Below are 21345 nucleotides of genomic sequence, written 5' to 3' on the forward strand. Positions count from 1 at the left end.
GGGGGGGGGGGGTTTGTTCCTGTGGGACATTTCCTAATAATCATGAAAGAGAGGCCGGCCTCTCCCAGCCGTGAGTTGAAGATGAGCGATGGAGCCCATTGTGTCTCAGGACAGAATTACTCCACCCCCCAGGGCCTTGCAGACCCTGAGTCTCAGCCTCACCTTCCCCTCACACATGACTCCCTATTCCCTGTCATGTCGCCCTGACCTCTCTGCGTCTAAAGCATGCCCATGAGGACATCTTCCTACAGCCACCCACTGGCTGCACCCTGCCCTGATACACTCCACACGCCTGTCTGCCCAATCCAGGGGTCAGAAAGCCTTCTCCTGGGCCAATGTGTCAAGGTCTGGGTCCATCCATGGACTCCAGCTGTGATTGTTAACTTCCCTTGTCAACTTGACTGGCTCTAGAGGTACAAGTCAGACACACTCAGAGGCATGTCTCCAGGAAGGTTTACCTGAGGGGAAAAAACCTCTTTCTCTGCCTCCAGATGTGACGCCGTGCTACCATGCCGTCCCACGGTGATGGGCCATGCCTCGTCTCAACCCCTTACTAAAATAAAGCCTGTTTCCTGGAGTCATTTCTGTCAGTGACAGGAAAGGAACTAAGTCGGTGCTGAGGGGTGGGGCCGTGGGGTCGTTGCTATGGTAAATGAGCCACACCGTGTGTAGCCTTTGGGCCTGGTTTATGGAGGAAGGTGAGCCCGAGAAGCCCTGCAAGGAGCTTAACAGAGAGAACACTTCTGGGGAGTGTGGAAGACCAGGCTTCTGAGGAAAAGTGGGCAGTAAAGACTGGTTCACAAGGCTTCATGGGGGAGCAGGTCGCCATCAGGAACTGGGCTAGAAGCCATCTATGTGTCCTGAAAATGTGAGTGAGGCTGAGTTCAAAAGCAGTGGACTGACCTGACCAAGGAAACTTCGAGGCGGCACAGTGTCCAGACCGTGGCATGGGGACTGCCTGCTGCTCTTAAAGTGAGAGGCGCACACAGCAGTGTTGGTTTTAAATGCAGTGTTTTTACTCTGTGAGGAAAGGTCACAAGGCACAACAAAACCCAGTATCAGAGCTTTCCTGGGGGTGGGGGGACAGAAGAGAGTGTGGCCAGGCCTGTTGGAAAGACACATAATGAGAAGGGGGGGGGGGAGCAGGAGAGAGAGGAGGAGTCTGTGACCGACTTTTTAAGGATTCCCCTGCACATGCGCACGTGGGCTTATGGAGCTGCGCCATGCATGGACAGATTGTGCAATCACGCAGCACACAGATGACGTAGGACGTAAGACCCTTTGCTTTAGCTACTGAACTTCGCGTGTGCGGTCTTATAGCTGGAGGAGTGGCTGGAATCCTAACAAGCAGCACACAGAGCAGAAACCTGAGACGATGGCACTGAGGTGAGGAAATGCCTACGATGGCCAGGTTTTTCATTTTGAGGGGTACGGATGCAAAGTGTATTGTTTATGAATGGCACTTTGGAAGGGTCCGGGGTCATCAAAGCCTGGGACTGAGTGCTAGGGTTGAGACCATGTGTCCACAGAGCCCTGTCACAGGCTTTTACAGTAAACCCAGCTCCAGGCTTGTCTGCATCTTGCTTTGGGGAACAGAAGACGCCTTACCTTTTACAGGTAGCCACAGATGAAATGTGCCATGTTTAGTTTCCCTCAGACAGATGTAAGGACGGGGCAGAACCCAGTGAGAGCTGGTTGCAGCCGGTGTTCGGGTGTGGGGTGGGCTGTTTGACAGGGGCCTGGCTTTCATGACCTCATTCTCATTGTATCCATGTGTGTTTGAAATTTTCTGAAACTGTGAAATGAAACTGTTGCAAGACTGGACCCCTAAGTCTAAGCACAAAGTCAAAGCTGACTCCTCCAGGCAGCATACACCATCCACGCAGCCACGTCAGCTGAGAGGCCGCATTTCTGAGCAAGCCCACCAGGGTCCTGACCAGGACTGCTCCCGCGACCCGGAAGCCCGGTTATGTGTCCTCTCTGTGCCTCAGTTTCCTCCTTTTCAAAAGGAAAGGTAACCGCTTCTACACCGTAGCGGTGTCCGTTTGCTGAGGCTGCTGTAACAGGCTGTCACAGACAATGACTAAACAACACCCGCTCATTGTCACAGCCCTGGAGAGACTTCGAAAGGTCCAAACAGCTCTCCTCCTGGAGGGCCCAGCCCCCCTTTTCCAGCTTCCAGAGGCCAGCAGCATTTGTTGACTCCACCTCCCCCACCTTCAAAGTCGTAGGCACAGAGTCTTGCCTGACCTCTGACCTCCTGCCTCCCTCACATGAGGACTCCTCGGACTGCAGTGAGTCCACCAGGGTAATCAGGGGTGACATCACCAACCGAGATCCTTAGGCCACTCACCACCACAGCGTAGCTTTCACCATGCTAAGGAACAGTCACAGGTTTAAGGGACTGGATGAGGACATCTAGGGGACATTATTTAGCCTCTGTGAGGTCATTGTGAGGACTGAGTGGGGAGCACTTACAATTGTCCCTGGGTGGTGGTCATTTTTCTTGTTGCTATGACAATAAGCAGTTTAAAGAAGGGTCTGTTCTACTCAGTTTGATGTGATATTCCATCATGGTTGGGAAGGCATGGTGGCACAGGCAGGAGGCTGGTTGGTCACGTTGCATCTGCAATCTGTCTAAAAGCAGAGAAAAAAACGGAAGTGAGACTGGGCTGAGCAAGGCTCCACCCCCTGGAGGTTCCCTGACCACACAGGGAAATGAGCATTCAAGCACATGAGCCTGTGAGGGACCTTTCACATCGAAACCACAACCATCTGCATGGGAGTAACCAGTAGTTACCAACGTCTGATATTGTAATCGTCATTACCATGTGTAGTGTTAATAAGTCTTCAAACACTGGATGCAGCAGAACAAAGTGTGGTTTGCGAGCCATCTGGGAATTGAACTCAGGTCCTCTGGAAGAACAGCCAGTGCTCTTAACCACTGAGCCATCTCTCCAGCCCCCACAAGTGTGGTTTGTAACTGGAGTCATGGTGGAATTTTCCTAAAAAAAAAAAAATCTGTCTACTGTATTCCTTTATGCCATTTGACTTCAACTCTTCCTAGTTCCTGCTGGCGGGAGCGCAGGTGTAATGACTGGAGCTGGGGCTACTATTTTGTACCATGAGGTACCCAAAAGACAGAGGCCACTCATGTCAGGGGAATCCTCATGAAGAAATGGATGGACACATCCCTCTTCTCAGCACTGGACCACCCACCCCAGCCTGTCACAGGACAGAGTAAACTCACACTCTCCTTCAGCCCCTGTTTTCTGAGCCTGGGTCACTCACAGCAGGATGTAATCCCACTGATACTTGAACTTTAATCTGTTTTTCATAAATCATAAGAGATGTCAAGTGTGGGAAGAGGCCTCGAAACGAGAAAGCAACCGGTGTCCGCAGGGCTTCACTGTCCTTCCACAGCCCTCAGTGAGCGGCTGGCACAGTCACCCTGCTCATCCCGACGGGGTCTCAGTTGCTTTTCACCTTCTTAAAAAAAAAAAAAATCCTATTTTTAAACGTCACAGTCTCTGATGTGGCAGATGAAAGTCGAGCGACAAAGCCGTGTCGGGGAGGAGCTGGCCGTCCGGCAGGAGGGCTCCATGACCGCTTTCCCCCACCCCAGCGGCTCTGTCTCTTCTCTGTCCACCCGACAGCTCTTCAGCTGCCCCGGTCCCCTGAGAGTCCTGTCCTTTACCGTCCGAGGTTCCCTATTTTGAGGCCAACGTCGACAACATCTCGGTAGACACAGTAGTCTGTGGGGCTCTCCCTACTCAGGCATGAGACAGGAGGTGCGTGTGGCCTGGTCCTTACACGCCTAGTTGCCATGACTGAGTTGATGGTTGTCACGTGGCCTGAACTGGTTCAGTCTGGGTGAATTGATTTTCTTCCTTTCCTAAAGTTTTTTTTATCAGCATAGATTAATCATGGGTATTAATGGGCTCATTCTGGTATTTTCACACACGTGTGTAATGTGTCTCGTCTATGTTTCCCCGGTTGCTCTCTTGTTCCCTTCCACTCTCACTAATTCCCGTCCTCTTCCCAACTTTCATGATGTGCATCATGTGCATGTGTATGTGTGTGTGTGTGCTCCAGTGTGTGTGTGTGTATGTGTGTGTATGCATGTGCATATGTGTGTGTGCTCCAGTGTGTGTGTGTGCTCCAGTGTGTGTGTGTATATGCATATGTGTACATGTGTGCATGTGCATGTGCGTGTGTGTGTATATGTGCATATGTGTGTGTGCTCCAGTGTGTGTGTGTGTGTGTGTGTATGTGTGTGTGCTCCAGTGTGTGTGTGTGTGTGTGTGTGTATGCATGTGCATATGTGTGTGTGTGCTCCAGTGTGTGTGTGTGTGTGTGTGTGTGTGTGTGTGCTCCAGTGTGTGTGTGTATGCATGTGCATATGTGTGTGTGCTCCAGTGTGCGTGTGTGTGTGTGTGCTCCAGTGTGTGTGTGTATGCATGTGCATATGTGTGTGTGCTCCAGTGTGTGTGTGTGTGTGTATGTGTGCATGCATGTGTGTACATGTGTGCGTGTACATGTGTGCGTGTGTGTCTGTGTTCCAAAGAGTTGCATGAGTGTCTACACACTGAAGAAAAATGTCTACCCCTTACCCATCCACCACTATCCTCAGAGAGAGGTGGGACCCTATGAGCCCCTTCTTGGCAGGTAATCCCCACTGCATGCCTGGCAGTGAGCGTTTCACACTGCTCCCTTCCCTGCTCTGGTTCTCACCTCCTCTCCACCTCTTCTGAAACGTTCCCTGAGCCCTGGCCGAAGACAAAAGAAAAAACTGGGAACGTGCCTGGCTGATCTGAGCCTGATGCAAGTGGGGTCCCGGATCCAACTCAGTCCGAAGCCAGTTCCTCGCCACTTCCGTACTTAAATCTGTTAAATTCCCTGTTCCTGAGAGGGAGAATCAAGCCAGAGGCTCTAACCCAGACCCAGGACAAGGGAGTGATAAGACGGAGTCATCTGGAAGCTGATGCTAGAGACACCAGTGGGGGAGTGAGGCAGGAGGGGAGGCGAGGGAACCCCCAAACGATGAGCACAGGCATGCAGGGCTGGAGCCTTTTGCCATAAATCCCCATCCCTTGCTGGTTAGGGGCTGTATTCTGGTGGGAGAACTGCCTGGTGTTGCCTAGCCCACCAAGGCTGAGCAGGTTCCAGCAGCCTGGCTGAGGTCTTGGTCACCAGTCACCAGCCTGGTAGAAGGACACGCTTGAGTACATGGGACCCAAGAATCTGAGAACCAGGTGCAGGGCGCTGATCCTGCGGCCGCTTCTCAGTGAGTCTTGAGTTTTCTAAGCCAGTGTGATTTTATCCGGGTGTCCTCGCTGTAGCAGCTGGAAGACTCTCCACAAGCATGTGCCACAGGGTCACAGGAATCCCTAGAGCAGTTTTAGGTTGCAGAAAAATGAAAGAGAAAGTGTGGGGTCCCTCTCCTCTGAATCGGAGATGGTTTTAGTTAGCGAAAGTTTGGAAGGCTCCGAAAGTCTGGACTGTTTATTTTATATTCTTCCCTTTGTGTATCTGTTCACACATCTAAACAGGAAACCTGTCCCAGACAGCACAGGCTGTCCCAGCCAACAAGCTCTCAAGACAGAATGGGGATTAGGGAAAGGCTATGTCACCATGGCGGCACGTGCCAGAGGTTGAAGCAGGAGGATCATAAGTTCAAAGCCAGCCTGGGCTATGTAGTGAAACCTCATCTTAAAAAAACAAGAGTTCAGTCAGTTGAGGCGGCGCAAGCCTTTAATCCTGGCATTCCAGAGGCAGAGGCAGGTGGATGGCTGTGATTTTGAGGCTAAGCAGGTCTACACAGCAAGACCTACCTCAAAAAAGCAAACAAGGGTTGGGCTTCAGCAGAAAATAAGAAGGAAATGGGGGGAGAGAAGAAAGGAAAGAAAGATACCCAATATCTAGCCCCCCAAAAGCTGATAAAGGGTAGCCTACTTCTGACTCATTTAATCCAACCCCCATTTCACTTATTTGACAAATATTTATTTAGCACCTACTGGATGTACAGATACACCCCATGACATTAATAGCCCAGAGGTGTACACGGGGAAGCTGGCACCAGGCGGTGCTTCCTATGTCTGGCACTGAGTTCCATCCCCTATACGTCTTCAGAGGGACCCTGCCCACACTGCTTGGAGCCCTGTGGAATTCTGGTAGCTCCACCAATGCCCAGGCTCACCAGGCTCACACTGATGTCCATGGTGTCAGGACAGCACTGTGATGGTACAAGTGGACAGGGTCATAGTGTCGCTCACAGCTCCATCTGTAACTGCCACCTCTTTCCCATCACAGGGTTTTGGGCTAGTTCAGGAACCTCTTGATCCCCAGTATCCTGTAACCTCTGGGAAGCTGGGCTGCTCCGGGCCAGGACTGCTCAAATTGTAAGCCCAGCTTCTAAATGACAATGCCCAGGACGGACACGTGACCCACCTACAGACAAGCACATAAGTGGCATTTTTCCAGGCATCCCTGAGCAGTGTCTTGCCCGCTTAGCTGGAAGAGTCTGAAAATGGTCCTGTGTCTCCTACTGGGAGAAGACAAAGAAGTTAACCAGGGAGAAGGCATCACCTGGATTATGAAAGATCCTGAGACATGTCCAGGGGGACTGCTGCCCACCTATCACCCCAGTCCACATGAGCCAACCAGTCCCATCAGCAATGAAGCCATAAGAATTTGGCTTCTGAGAATGCAGGAAAAAGGACAAGAATCCATTACTCATCACGGCGGGATTGGGGACCAAGCAATGAGGAGCGGGCCGGGTTTCTGCGGGTCTCACCACTAGTTCTAGCCTGCGTGTTCTTGCAGCAGGCAATATTTGTGATGTTTGTAGGGCTCCCCACACCCCATCATTCTCTGGGTGTCCCAGCAGGGAGAAGAAAAATTTGGTTCCCACACAGGTGATTTTTTGTTTGTTTTTTTTTTTTTTTTTTTTTTTTTTTGAGACGGGGTTTCTCTGTGTAGCTCTGGCTATCCTGGAACTCTCTCTGTAGATCAGGCTGGCCTCAAACTCACAGAGATCCACCTGCCTTTGCCACCCAAGTGCTGGGATTAAAGGTGTGTGCCACCACTGCCCAGCCACAGAGGTGATTTTTAATCAAGAATGAGTTGGGTTTTTTAAATTTTTTATTACATTTAAATTTTTATTGGGGAGGACACATGCCATGATGTGCACACAGAGGTCAGAGGGCAACTTCCTGAGTCTGTTCTGACCTTTCACCATGTTGGTTCTGGGGACTGAACTCAGGTCATGTGACTTGGGGGCAGACACCTCTACCCACTGAGCCATCCCATCAGCCCATGAGTTGGATTTTGATGAATGTCACTAAAAGTGAATGAATAAAAAGCGCCATATTGGGGCTGCAGACACAGTTCAATGATTACAAATGCTTTCTGCCCTATCAGATGATGAGAGATCAGTTCCCAGCGCCCAGGTCTTGCAGGTCACAACTGACTATAACTCTGGTTCCAAAGGACACACTGACCTCTGAAGACATCAGCCGTGTGTGCAAACACATACACATAATTCATCATAATGCTCGATAGCATGAGCGTAGGCCTAGAACTGGAGGTTAAGGAGGCCAGTTCTTCCACATGCACCTGGTCTGAGCAGAACGGAGAAGTTCCTAAAAACAGTATCAGGACTGGGCTTCCCAAGAGCTGCAGTAGACCACAACATAAACCGGAGTGAAGGAGCGAAGGAGGCAGGCAGGAAGCCCACATGGTGTCCCTCACACCAATGACATCATCGTCGGGGCAGAGTCAGGGAGGAGGGCGAATTTGTGAGAAAGCCAGCCTTGCTGGGGTTTGCAGGCGTTTTGTTGCTGTTATTTTGTCATGGAAAGAACCAGAGAGGCATACAGGCAAGTGCACTGAATGGAAAGAGAGGTTCTGTGAGGAGCGAGGTGTCACACAAACAAACAACCAACTAGAAATCATACCAGAGATAGAAGGCGGCCAGTCCTCACTGTCAAGGACCCTGCTTCCTATAGAGAAAACAGGCTTCCTTTACTTGTTTTTAAATATTAAACTTGTAGCTCAATGGCTTACCTCTTTAAAAAAAAAAGATTTATTTTTATTTTATGTGTATGGGTCTTTTGCCCGTATATATGTCTGTGTACCTCCTGTGAGCCCAATGCCTGAGGAGGCCAGAAGAGGGTATTGGATCATCTGGAACTGGGATTATGGACAGTTGTGAGCCACCTTGTGAGTGCTGGGAATCGAATCCCAGTCCTTTGGAAGAGCAACCTGCTCTTAACCTGCGAGCATTGATGGTTTGTCTCGTTACCACAGAGAAGGAACATGCGGTCCGTGTTACACACATGACTAGCCACATTTCCTCTGAAGCTAACTCGCTCATTAAACCTGCCCTCTGATTCGGGACTTGGCTGCTAATGCTCAAATGGGTCTGTAACTGGCCACAGAGGACAAGACTCAGCAAGAGAGGGAAGTGAAGAGAGAGAACTGTGTGTTCAAAGGGACTCTCCTTTCTCCTGCTAAGAATGTGGCTTGTGCTACAAATCCCTTTCTCACCGGGAACCACAGACAAAATAAAAGCTTACAAACAGTGTAATCGGCTATGGTTAAGGGGCCCTGTACAATAATGGATCTTGTAAAAGCATGAACATGAGCCAGGAACTGAACAGAATATTGTTATAATCTGTGGACTTGAAGCAGCCGAACGAACACCCCAGTACACCTCAGTCTAGCTGCCCTCAATGCCCCCCAGGAACGGGACAGGATGGCCCTTCTGACCACAGAGACAAGGGCGGTGAAGACAGCAGAGCTGGAACTCTCCTGAGATCATGCCTGGGCTTCTGACTGCAGTCAGCCTCCAAGCCCACAGGGTCCTGCCACAGCAGCTGCTGCCAGGGCTAAGCCTCACCAGCCATCACCGTCACCAGCACCAGCATGTGCCTACGCCATGGAGTCACCACCTACATCTCAAACATGTCTGCAATCAAGGCAACAGGGAGGCTAGTGGCCCCGTTAGGCTACAGGGAGCAGTTAGCTGAAGAATGTCAGGGGATGATAAGCATGGTCAGCCATTATCAGGGTCCACAGGGGGCTGGGGCAGGAGTCTAGGAAAACAAGTCTCTTTAGTCTCAGGAATGCAGAACTCAGAGCCTGCCACCTGGCCCGGTTCCCACAGCCTGGTCATCCCTGAGACTCCTGGGTGACCCCAGTAGCCCCTCACCTCTTCAAGGAAAGTCTGACATCTCTTTACCAGGTAAAGGGCCAGACTGATGAAATCCCTTCAGCTAATTCATGCAGATCAGCTGCGTGTGTGTGTGTGTGTGTGTGTGTGTGTGTGTGTGTGTGTGACTGTGTATATGTGGAAGTATGTGTGTATATGTGTGTATGAGTGTGTGAGTGTGTGATTCTGAGTATATGAGTGTTGTGTACATGATTGTGTGTGTCTGTGTGTGCACATTGTTGTGTGTATATACGTAAATGTGTGTGTGTCAGTTTATGTGTGTTTGTGTAAGTATTTATGAGTGTTTGTGTTAAGTATGTGACTGTATATGAGTGTGTACTTCTGATTGTGTTTATGAATATATGTATGTCTGTGTGCATATGTGCATGTGTGTATACCACTTCCCCACACACACACACACACACACACACACACACACACACACAGAATGAATTAACATGAGAGATCACGTTAGCTCAGAGCCTTTAAACCAACACACAGGTGTCAGGCTAGCTGTCATGGAGAAGGTCCCACGAGGCTCTCTGAGGAGGCCCAGGAGTAATAGGCATTTTAATGGTGGCTGACATGCCTGCCTCTGAGGAAGGGTGAGTGTGTGGTGTGTGTATGTACAGATCAGGATGTATATTGTGGACGTGTGTGTGTGAGTGTGTGTGTGTGTGTGTGTGTGTGTGTGTGTGTGTGTGTGTGTGATAGTTAATCTCGGTTGTCAACCTCGGCAGGAGGTCTGGAATCACCTGGGAGACCTGTTGCTGGGCGTGTTTGGGGGGATTATCTTGATTGTACATACTGAGGTGGGAAGACCCGCCCACTGTGGAAGGGAAAGAGATGGAGGTAGAAGGCAGGTTAAGGGTAAAGGTGCAGGGGAAGGGGAATGGGAAACTGAGAGAAAACGCTGCCCTCTTCCCTTGGCTGCAGGATGGTGAGCAGGGAGTGAGGCTGCGGTAGAGCAGGAGCTGGGGCCCGGCCCTGAATTACAGGCACGTGACTGGTGCTTATGACGAGCACCACCGAGCTTCCACAGGACTTTTAAAATAGCTGCATCTTATCTGTACCATGGCCTCATCAAAATGCATCTGAAACCAATTACTTACTTTGCAGAAATAAAGTTTTAAGGGAAATCTGATGATCTTGTTCTGCAAATGAAAGAAAAAAAATCGATGTTACTTGCCATAAATAGAAGGGCCAAAACAAAGAAGCCGCAGAAGTCACTTCACCAGCCGGAGCCATTGAGGACCCAAGCCGTTGAGGACCCAAGCCAAGACGGCTCGGCTCCGCTTTGCCAAGGGCCGGAAGCCTGAGCGGGCAAGTCAAGGCAGCCCCCAACGGAGTTTCTCTGTCCGAAGTCCAAAAGATAGACTCATGAGACACCATGTGTCTTCCTGCTGGCTCAGGAGCACCCCAAGTCATCTCACGTCCCTTAGAGGCACCCCAGCCACTCTCATCAGTGAGTTTCAAAACACATTTTCGGTTTGCTGGTCAAGGGTCAAGGTGCACAGAGGTCTCAGCACCAGGTGGCAAAAGCTTCGAATTTCTTGTTGCTTTGGAAGCTAGACAGGAAGTACACATGGGTGTTTTCTGAACTGGGCTGAGTATGGATTTTCTGTTTACACACTTGCTCAACAAATGGCCATACAGTAAAAGAGAGGCAGCCTGGCTGTGAGGACCTCCACACATGGAAGGCTGAGACAGGAGGATCAAAAGTTCTGAGACCAGCCTGGTTACAGACATGATAAGTCCAGCCTGGGCTACACAGTGAGTTCCAAGTCAATCCGAGCTATGACTCCCTGCCTCTAATAATAACAATAATGGATAGATGGATGGATGGATGGATGGATGGATGGATGGATGGATGGGTGAATGAATGGGCGGATGGATGGGTAGGTGGGTGGATGGATGGATGGATGGATGGATGGGGGATGAATGGGTGGATGGATGGATGGGTGGGTGGATGAATGAGTGGATGGATGGATGGGTGGGTGGATGGATGGATGGGTGGGTGGATGGATGGATGGGTGGGTGGGTGGGTGGATGGGTGGGTGGGTGGATGGGTGGATGAGTGGATGGGTGGATGGACAGGTGGATGGGTGGGTGAGTGGATGGGTGGATGGATGGATGGATGGGTAGGTGGGTGGATGGATGGATGGATGGATGGATGGATGGATGGATGGATGGATGGGTGGGTGGATGAATGGGTGGATGGATGGATGGGTGGGTGGATGAATGGGTGGATGGATGGATGGATGGATGGATGGATGGGTGGATGGATGGGTGAGTGGGTGGGTGAATGGGTGGATGGATGGATGGGTGGATGGATGAAATCACAGTGTGCCTGGCCTCATGGCCCCTCCTGATCACTTGCCCCTATTATAATGTCTGTTGTGAATGCTGCTGCTCAAGGTTACTGTAGAGAGACAAGAGGTGGGAGGGAGCTGAACTGGACAGTCACATCTATCTTGTGGCCACAGTAAAGGAAGAAACAGATGGCATGGGACTCAAAGGACCAGGCCTGCTCCCAGGTGAGAAACTCCAGGGGCACCCCTCTTTGCTGCTGGCGTCTCAGACCTTCCCACTTCTATTTAGGACTCTGTAAGACAGACATCAGAGGTGCAGGCTCTGGTCTGCTGAACAGAACTTTAGGATTATTTAGATCCACTTTTGTCCTACCAACAGGGAAACTGAGGCCCAGAGAGGAAGCTATCTACCCATGCATGACCTCAGGACAAGGCAAGTTCCCTGAACATTCTCCTTGGTCAGTGTGGCCCAAATTGTTTTGTTCATCTTTCAAGACTCAGACCGGCTCTTCATTCATGCATCCATCCATTCATTCATACATGTATACATACATACATACATGTATCCACCCACCCACCTACCCACCCACCCATCCATGCATTCATTCATTCATCCATGCATCCGTCCGTTCATTTTATTCATGCTCCTGGACTCCTTGGTAGGTGGGTCAGGAGTCTGCCAGGAGAACTCTTTATTCTCACTGAGCTGAAACCACATCAGCACAGAGAGCATCCATGCTCATAGCCCAGTCTTCCCTGGGCAGCCCAGTCTCCGTCGATCTTAGAAATACCTGTTATGGGCCATTTGCTGACCCTCTTTCTGCACTCCTGGTGTAATAAATGGTCCCCACAGGTTGCCTGTTTGAACAACTGGCCCCCAGCTGTCGGTGGCTCTGTTTAGAAGGCTGTGGAACCTTTAGAGGGTGGAGCCTCGATAGAGAAAACGGATCCCTGGGGATCAGGTGTTGACGCCTCATAGCCCATCCCCTCTTCCTGTTCGCTTTCTGCTCCCTGAGTGTGGATACAATGTCACCAGCCAGCCTCCTGTCTCTGCCACCACGCTTCCCTGTGGCCTCCTTCCATGTCCTCCCTTGCCATGAGGGACCACCCTCAGGAATCATAAACTGGAATACACTGTTTGTCCTTACAGTTGATTTTGTCAGAGTGTTTATGACCCTAACAGGAAAAAAAAGAACAGACAAACCCCAACTCACATGAGACTCACGGGTGTGTTTCTTCTTCTAGGGAGGATATTGAAGCTGAGGGGAGAAAGACTGATCTGGAGAGGAGAAAAAGGCCCTCAGGGGACAGGTGCTAGGCTGTGGCATAGCTCTGGGCCCACAGCCTGCAGTCCCCCTGCTGGACAGCAGTCTCATCCTCCCTGGCTGGTGAGGTCCCTGGTGGGAGATGTCATGACTTGGATATAAAATGGCCCCCACCACTCGCGTGTTTGAATACTTGATCCACAGCTGGTGGTACTGTTCTGTGGTGCTCTGGGAACTTTAGGAGATGGGGCGCCGATGGAGAGATTAGGCTGCTTGGGTCTTGAGAATTATAGTAGTCCTGTGGTGGTCTGAATGAGAATGGTCCCCATAGGTTTGTATGTTTGAATGCTTGGTTCCCAGTTAGTGGAACTGTTTGGGAAGGATTAGGAGGTGTGGCCTTGTTGGAAAGGATGTGTTCCTGGGGGTGGACTTTGAGGTTTCGAAAGTCCACCCCAGTCCCAGGCTCTTTTTCTCAGCCTGCAACTTGCAGATCATGTGAGTTCTCAGCTGCCACTCCGGCACCATGCCTGCCTGCCACCAAACTCCACACTGGAATGGATGATCACAGACCCTGAAACCGTAAGCAAGCCCCAATTAAATGCTTTTCTTTTTAAAGTTGACTTGGTCATGGTGTCTCTAGAACAATGAACAGTGACTCAGACAGACCCTGTCCTAAGTTGTTTTTTTGGTTTTTGGTTTTTTAATTTTGTTTTGTTTTTCCTGTTGCTTTAATAAGTACTCTAACAAAAACAATTTACAGGAGACAGTTTCTTCTGGTATGCAGCCCCTGCGGGATATAGATTACTGTGGCAGTGAGGGCCACAGCAGAAGCATCCACACTCAGCAAACAGAAAGTGAGCAGGAAGTTGGGTGGGGCTAAAAAGCCTCAAGGCCCATCCCCAGTGACCCACTTCCTGAAGTGAGGCTCCACCTTTTAAAGGTTCCACAACCTTCTCAAACATCACCAACAGCTGGGGATCAAGTGTCCAAACTGGTGTGCCCACGGGGGGACATGTCACACTCAAGCTACAATAAGCCCAGCCAGTTTCCTGATCTGAGGAGATGTGAAGACTACAGCCTTGAACACCATGTCATGCCTTCTCTATCATGATGGACCACACCCTCTTATGCTGTGAGCCAGAATAAAGCCTACCTCACAGAGACAAGAAAAATAACTAGAGGCTGGAAAGATGGTTCAGAGGTTGAGAGCACTGGCTGTTCTTCCAGAGGTCCTGAGTTCAATTCCTGGCACCCACATGGTGGCTCACAACCATCTGTAATGAGATCTGGTGCCCTCTTCTGGCATGTAGGCATACATGTAGGCAGAACACTGTATACATAATAAATAAATAAATCTTTAAAAAAAAGAAAAGAAAAACAACTATACAGGACCAAGGGAACAGATTTCCTTTGAGGGCTCTGTCTTTACACAGACTAGGGAAACCCAGTGACACCCCCGCTTCCAGGGGCCTCCCTTCCCCACTGCCCTCACTCTGACGTTGCCACACAACCAAGCAGCATGTTCTTACACAGCATCTTCTGAGACCTCAGTAAACAGCCCATCAGCTCTGTCCCCTGGGGAGCATGGACTCAGACACCATATGTTGTTTCTGTCACTCCATGTCATTTCCCAAGTAAAGGTTGCTCCAAGGCCCCTCACCTCTGGGTCACAACCAGCTCTGTGACAGACTTTTCCATCCACTGGCATCTCCTGCAGGAAAAGGCCATTTGACAGGTTGAAGCTCCGCCCACCCCCGCCCAACTCACACACCTGTCTTTCTCTGATGTTGGTTTGTGCTTATTTTAGGGTCCTGGGTAGGAGAGGGAATATAAGGCAAAGTTGGTATTTAGGCGTAAGGAGCCGATTGTCATCTGGGGTGTGGTGTGGGGGTGTGTGTGTGTGTGTGTGTGTGTGTGTGTGTGTGTGTGTGTGGTATGTGTGGAGGTCAATAGGCAACTTCACATCTTTCTCAGTTGCTCGCCACTTTATTTTTTGAGGTAGTGTCTCATCAAACTTCCGGCTCGCTCACAGGATAAATTGGCAAGTCAATGAGCATCAGGGATCTGCCTGTCTCTGCCACCATCACTGCCAGCCGAATTCTGTGGTTACCGACATGGGCCACTGGGCCCAGCTTTCACATAGGTTCTGGGGATCCAAACTCTTCAGGCTTCACAGCATCTCCCCAACTTCAACACTTCCTTTTGAGAGAGGGAGAGAGCATGGTTCCTGGCAGAGTTGTGGGAAAGTTGGACCAACAGATTCTGAAAGGGGACATTGGTCTGCCTATGTCTCCTGCTAGGACACAGCTGTCCATTTCCTCTGGCATCTGAATTCACCTGGTGCACCTGAGTTCCTAGAAATAGAACTCCTGCTCCAACTGCTGCCTCTGTAACTAGCGAGGCCTGGGGCTTCTGCTCCTCATCTCTGCTTGCACTGCCTTTCCCTGCCTCAGGACTGAATGTGGATTCTGTTACTGGCCACAACCCAAGCAATGCCCCAGACTTATGAGTTCTGCCCTCCTGGAGCAGGGAGTGTTGGCAGTTGGGTTGATTTGCATATCTGCCTGCAAGGTCTCTGGGGCTGACAAATCAGCTGCAGAAAGCATCTCTCCTAGCCTAGCTCACACAGGCACTTGGCTCTATCCACAGGAAAGCCATCTCAGAGGAGGCTAGAATCCCTGATTCCGTGGGGTCATGTCACACATCAGTTCCCTGAAAAGAGGCAGGGAGGGTCAGGCCCCTGCCCTCCTGAGCAGTCACTAGGATCCCACTGTTGCGGGGGGGGGGGGGGGGGGGATGAACAGGCTGTAATCAGAATGGTAAATTGCAGCCGATACAGAACCCAGCCTTGGGATACTTGGGAAAACCATGGTGGGGGTGTTGCAAAGCTGGTAACGAGGTAGAGACAAAGTGGGGCCATCAAAGAGACAGTGCCGTAAACATGCGTGGGCCTGCAGCACCCCACACTCAGGAGGCGGCCACAGTGAGTCTGCGACAACCAGGAGCCAGATGCTAGCCACCTGCCATCTCAGACTCGGTCCCAAAATTTTTGGGAGTCAAAGACCAACTCCTGAGTCCCTGAGCAGAGCCTTGCTTGGGTTTGGCACAGAGCAGCTGTAGCCACCACATCTAGAATGCACTGCCGGGGTGCCTGTCACATCCTTTATTTTGGTGGCCTCAAGGCAAGTCCTTTTCTGGTCCTGAAGAGGTGACACAAGGGGCTACTCTCTGCAACGGGATCTCCGAACCTGAACTACAAAACATGTCCAATTAGATTTGCTTAGATCTTTTCAGCAAATACTGTGTGTGCCCTGAGGATTTGGTGGCAGGTGCACAGGATGCCCACCAGTGAGGTCACAAGACTGATGTCTCCAAAAGCCATTTGGCAAACGACATGGACATGCTTGCTCCCCAAAGCACTGGCTGAGCATGCAGGAATTGTCTTAGGGAAGTGTCCACGAGCACAAAGGTGTAGCATGCTCATTGCAGTATGAGTTGTGATCTGGACCAGCAGGTTGTCCTTCAGTGACAGGGTCCTAAGAGGGAGGGCCATGAGATGAGAATATAAAGAGGATGGGGAAGCTGAGGTCAGGAGATCTTGCATAAGCTGATGGTTTATACTAAGCAAGTTTATTAAGAGGTACAGTATATTATATACTACTTGTGGGGGAAATGGGACAGGGGCAGAGGCAAGCTAACCAAGCAATGTTGAACAGAATGTCTCAAGGGCATCACAGAGTGAGCACATAGCAACCTTGGGACTGATAACCACAGACCCCTATGGTGGGCAGAGTAAGTATCTCGGGATCCAAAGCCACAGTTCCCTCAAGGTCCCGGCTCCAGGCCATTACTGGCTCTGCCAAGCATATTCCTGGCTTTAGAGAAGGAGTTCTGCTCCTCCTCCATACATCAGGGCCTCTGGGGAAGCCTCAGGTCACTCTGCCCTCAACAAGATGTAACCAAGAAGCTTAGACACTCTGCAGGCTGCAGATGTCCAACCATTCAGGACCGAAGCACAAGGCAGGGACACTTCAGATGAAGGGACATTGGAAGAAACCTTTGAAGACCCTAACATGAATTTGTCAACATCACAGAAAATGCTGGTATTTTAAGAAGTGGAGGAGTTGGGGATTTAGCTCAGTGGTAGAGTGCTTGCCTAGAAAGCACAAGGCCCTGGGTTCGGTCCTCAGCTCCAGAAAATTAAAAAAAAAAAAAAAAGTGGACAAAATACCACGGAATGCACTCCCATCATAGACCAGAGAGCTGGTGAGCAACATTCCAATAGAGCTGAACTTAGTGCTGGTCACTGTGATACCACGTGGGAGCCAAGGTAAGTCAAGACTACACAGTGAGACTTCGTCTCAAAAGGAAAACAAGGAAATCCAGCAGCAATCATGCAGAGTGGAGCCATCACAGACGTTCTTCATTTTCTTCCCTCTAACCATTGGCATGTTTCCAGATCATACAAATATGATGGAGTCGTCCCAAATCAGGAGCAAAGAGTTGCTCAAAGTTACCCACAGCCACCTGCCGTGGCTATTCTTGGTTGTCAATGTGACTACTTCTGGAAGTAACTAAAACCCAGGCGGCTGGGAACACCTGTGAGGGATTTTGCTCTTTGCCTGCTTGCTCTCGCTCTCCCTGGCAAGTCCATTCCTTCACTGGCATTAGAGCCTACTTCTTCGAGAGTCCGGTGTACACTGAAAACCAGCTGAGACATCCAGCCTCCTAGACTGAAAGACTGCTGGATTCTTGGACCTTCCACTGGTAGACAGCCATTGTTGGACTAGCTGGACCACGGCCTGTAAGCCACTCTAATAAACCCCTCCATATATACATGGAGTGGGGGTTGGTATTCATCCTATCAATTCTGTTCCTCTAAAGAACCCTGACTAATATACCACTCCACTGAAAAGCATGGTAGTCTCCAGCAATTTCTGCAAAATGGAGGAGACTTCATAAAAGAGACAGGCTCTTCCTTTAATGGCAAATGTTTTATTTTCAACAAAAAGTCTGACGTTGAAGCTTATAAGACAAGTTAAGGGAAGGATGCTTAAAGAATTCATTGCTGTGTGGAAATCAGCTGCTTGTTCTTAACTCAGTGTCTCTCTTGTTTCAAGATGCTTGGGAAGGTTTTCTGCTTCTTGTCCACCTGAAAATTCATCAGTTTCACAAATCGGAGAAATAAGTGTATCACTTTGAAAATGTACCCTTTTAAAAAATAGTGTTGAGTACTTTGCGATTTTAGCGCAGGATGATTGAATTTGCCCTGTCCCTGAGTTCCCAGCCCAGTTTACTCAGAGTCCCTTGGTCTCTGTTGACCTCCACCTGTTAGTCCCCTCCAGGGACCTATGATGTCCTCGCCTCCCACCCACTGTGTTCTTGTCTTGTTGCTGTGATGTTTGGAGGTCACTGGCCTGTGATGCTAGAAAGACCTCTGAGAGGATTAAAGCAAATCATTTATCCAGCTTGGGTGTGGTGGCACATGCCTGTAACCTGGGCTCTTGGGGGTCGAGGCAGGAGGACCAGAAGTTCCAAGGTCATCCTCAGCTACAAATTGAATATAAAACCAGCCTGGGCTACGTGAGAACTTCTCTCAAAAACAAAAAGAAAGAAAGGAAAAGGTGTGTGTGGGGGGGTGGGGGGTTGAAGATGGAGAGGACAAGAAGGAAGGGGAGGGAAGGAAATATAAAAAACAAAGCATTTGGATATATATTTCGCCTCTTCTGTATTCCTAACACTGACACCTGGGACGGGGGGGGGGGGGGGGGGGGGGGGGGGGGGGGGGGGGGGGGGGGGGGTACACGACACGTGTTTCAGACCACTTTGTGCTAAGGTTTCTGACCTTTGAAAGGGATGTCAATCCTAACCACCAGGGAACACATGCACTCAGACTGTGGCAGTGGTGGGGACCTCCAGTGGATATCCTGTGCTGTCCAGCACGCCAGCCCAGTCCATCCTCACTGCGGTGGTCACAGCACTTTCCCTATGAAGACACTGTGACACTGCTGAGTGAACTGGCCCCAGTCAGAGCAGCAAATGGCAGGGCTGGGCACAGAGCCCATGTGGTCTGACTCGGGAGCCAGGGTGCTCACCTCTGCAGCCCGGGAGTCATGCTCACATGGATGTTCATGCACCACAGTGCTGGTTTTCTGCCGGCACAGCGACTGCACCGGACTCCACTGCTGTTTCAGGCAATGACTGAGGCTTCTCAGGCAGCAGCCTCACAGGACTTCTACCTCCTGCTGGATCCACCTCCTGCTGCTGCCACCAAATGTAATTTTTAACAAAATCTCTATCGTTCCATTTATCAATAAGACTCAGGAGTCAGAGGTTGGGGCGAAAACCTGCTAGCTCAGAGAGGTTGAGGATCAACTAGCTGACCTTCCCTCTTCACAGGTGTCTCTCAAAGAGAGTGTCCTTCTGCTCTGCCCAACCAAAAATGACCACAACACTCAAAGCCCCTCCCTACTACTTCCTGTGTGTCTCTCTATCCATCTTCTAGATTACTTCTGACTCTATGATCACTTTCTGTCAACTAGTCACTGGCTCTACTTCCTAGCCCAAAGTTGATTTTATCTAATGACCACAAATTCAAACTTGGGATTCACAGTGTGATAGAATATCCCACAACATCACAGCTGTGTGGGGTCAGCCTAACCCTTCTCACCCTAAAATGTTCTTTGGTTTTTCAAAGAGAATGGGGGAGAGCAACTCCCATCATACTTTTAAAAGTGTCTCCCCCTCCCAGGAATGGTAAGTAAGAAAAGTCTGGGTCAAGGAAGGATGAAGAGCTACTCTGGAGAGTTGGAGAAGATTCCCAGGACCCCAATCTTAAACCCTGGGGAAGGATTTTTCAGAACCAGCCTCCCAGTGGCTGCATTGAGTCCTCCAGAACAGAGGAGGCACCAGAGAGAGATCCAGCCTGAAAGTAGGTCAACCGGTGTAAAGGAAGAGCCTGGAGAGAGAGAGACACACCCATTTGGTTCCAATGATGGTATTTGAGCCTTCTGATGTATCAATGCCTGAATTCCAATTGCCTTTGAACTCTTCGGTTAGGTGAAGCTTTTGAAGTTTTCCTTGCTTGTTTTGTGTTTTCACTCAAGCCAATTGTAACTGGGACTCTTCCTTTCATCGAGAGAACTCTGGCTAAGACAGGCTGAGAAACTCATGGAATTTAATCATGCAATTTCTTTTTTAAATCATGAAAATCTTCCCTGACCTTATGAACTTTATAATTCACTGGGGGACAGAGGCAGATGACACTCTAGAGAGTGAGGGACAAAAGACAAGAGAGGTCACCACTAATACCAGTCTCCAGGCAGCACAGGGCTCAAAGGGAAATTCACAGCGTCATCGCACATACTAGACTTTTCTATCTGAGGGGGTTGGGGAAAAAAGACACTCACTCTCTTGATGGTTTCCTTCTTTATTTGGAGGCATGGACAGGTTTCAGCCTCTTCTGATAGACTGACTGGATTGGGCTAACTGAGTCAAGGGTGGTACAGCCATACAAAAGCATATTTATAGATTGTTACATAAAGTATTTCCTCAGACCAAGGTCCCTAACCTTAATTTACATGTCTTACTGAAGGAGACCATCATATGCCTCCATGACTCTAGTCCTTTATGATGCATTGTGTGCAATACACAATAATACAAGAGCCCCAGGTATGCCTGAGGTGTCTTGTGACCAAAGTCATGGGATGGCCACAAGGACCCCTCAGCAAAACAAATATTGTTTTCAAGAAGGATTCTTCAAGGTCAAGATATTTCTAAAAAAAAATATCTGTTCATTCTAATACCTATCCCATACAATGATTCTGCTATGTTCCTACAGAGTACAGGTAAAGACATGTTTTTCATCTCCCTTACATGATTAAAAATAAAGTCATCCCAATATCTCATATACATTTACGTCTAAGTAACTTATTACAGATAAACAGAACACAAGCAGAGAGAAAGTATTTTTTCACAGTCAACTTTTTTGTTGGCAGGCTGCATACCGTGGATATAAAGAATCAGTCATTTTACTGTTTATCTTGAAAGTTAATCATATAAGGAATCTTTTGTATGTAAAAGATAGTCAGTCAGCTATACTTTAGATCTTTAGGGTGTATACCCATTTATCAATAGTTTCTTGTATCAGGAATTGAGGACAGGAATGGGTACAAGAAGTTAATCATCACCTTTGATCATCAACCAACCTTAACAGTTGGGCTGCTTTGTTTTTACATCAGCTATATGTCCTTGTGGACATTAAATTGTTTTGTATGGTTTTTTCATCTTGAAGCTATTGTCAAAACATCTGATCTAACCTAAGTTATTATAAGGCTTTGTTTCAGCTAATGATGCACACCAAAACCTGTGACTGCATCTTTTTAGCATTAAGAGAATTAGGCTCCCAGAAAATTCAACTGTTTTCTTTTATCATTAACCTGAGCTGTGATCTAAAGTAGCTCCTTAGGTGGAACTCACAGGCCTTAGCTGTAAAACACATCCTTGTATATACTTTTATTCATCAAAGCTCTGTATAAACTAACATTATTATCAA

At 49.3% G+C, this 21345-nt stretch overlaps 1 long non-coding RNA gene across 2 annotated transcripts; it reads left to right on the forward strand.

Annotated features, from left to right (window-relative positions):
* The first annotated feature begins 1234 nt into the window (after positions 1-1234).
* LOC128101530 (uncharacterized) lies at positions 1235-15578 on the forward strand. Of its 2 annotated transcripts, none has more exons than XR_008215121.1 (3): positions 1235-1386; positions 12772-13370; positions 14794-15578. It is a non-coding gene; the product is annotated as an uncharacterized LOC128101530 (long non-coding RNA). The 2 variants fall into 2 exon arrangements; XR_008215120.1 differs by having other exon boundaries at positions 12772-12914; positions 13268-15578.
* The last annotated feature ends 5767 nt before the right edge of the window (positions 15579-21345 follow it).

The sequence above is a fragment of the Peromyscus californicus genome, unplaced genomic scaffold, assembly GCF_007827085.1.
Source record: "Peromyscus californicus insignis strain IS unplaced genomic scaffold, ASM782708v3 Scaffold_7__1_contigs__length_154581171, whole genome shotgun sequence".
Classification (NCBI taxonomy): domain Eukaryota; kingdom Metazoa; phylum Chordata; class Mammalia; order Rodentia; family Cricetidae; genus Peromyscus; species Peromyscus californicus.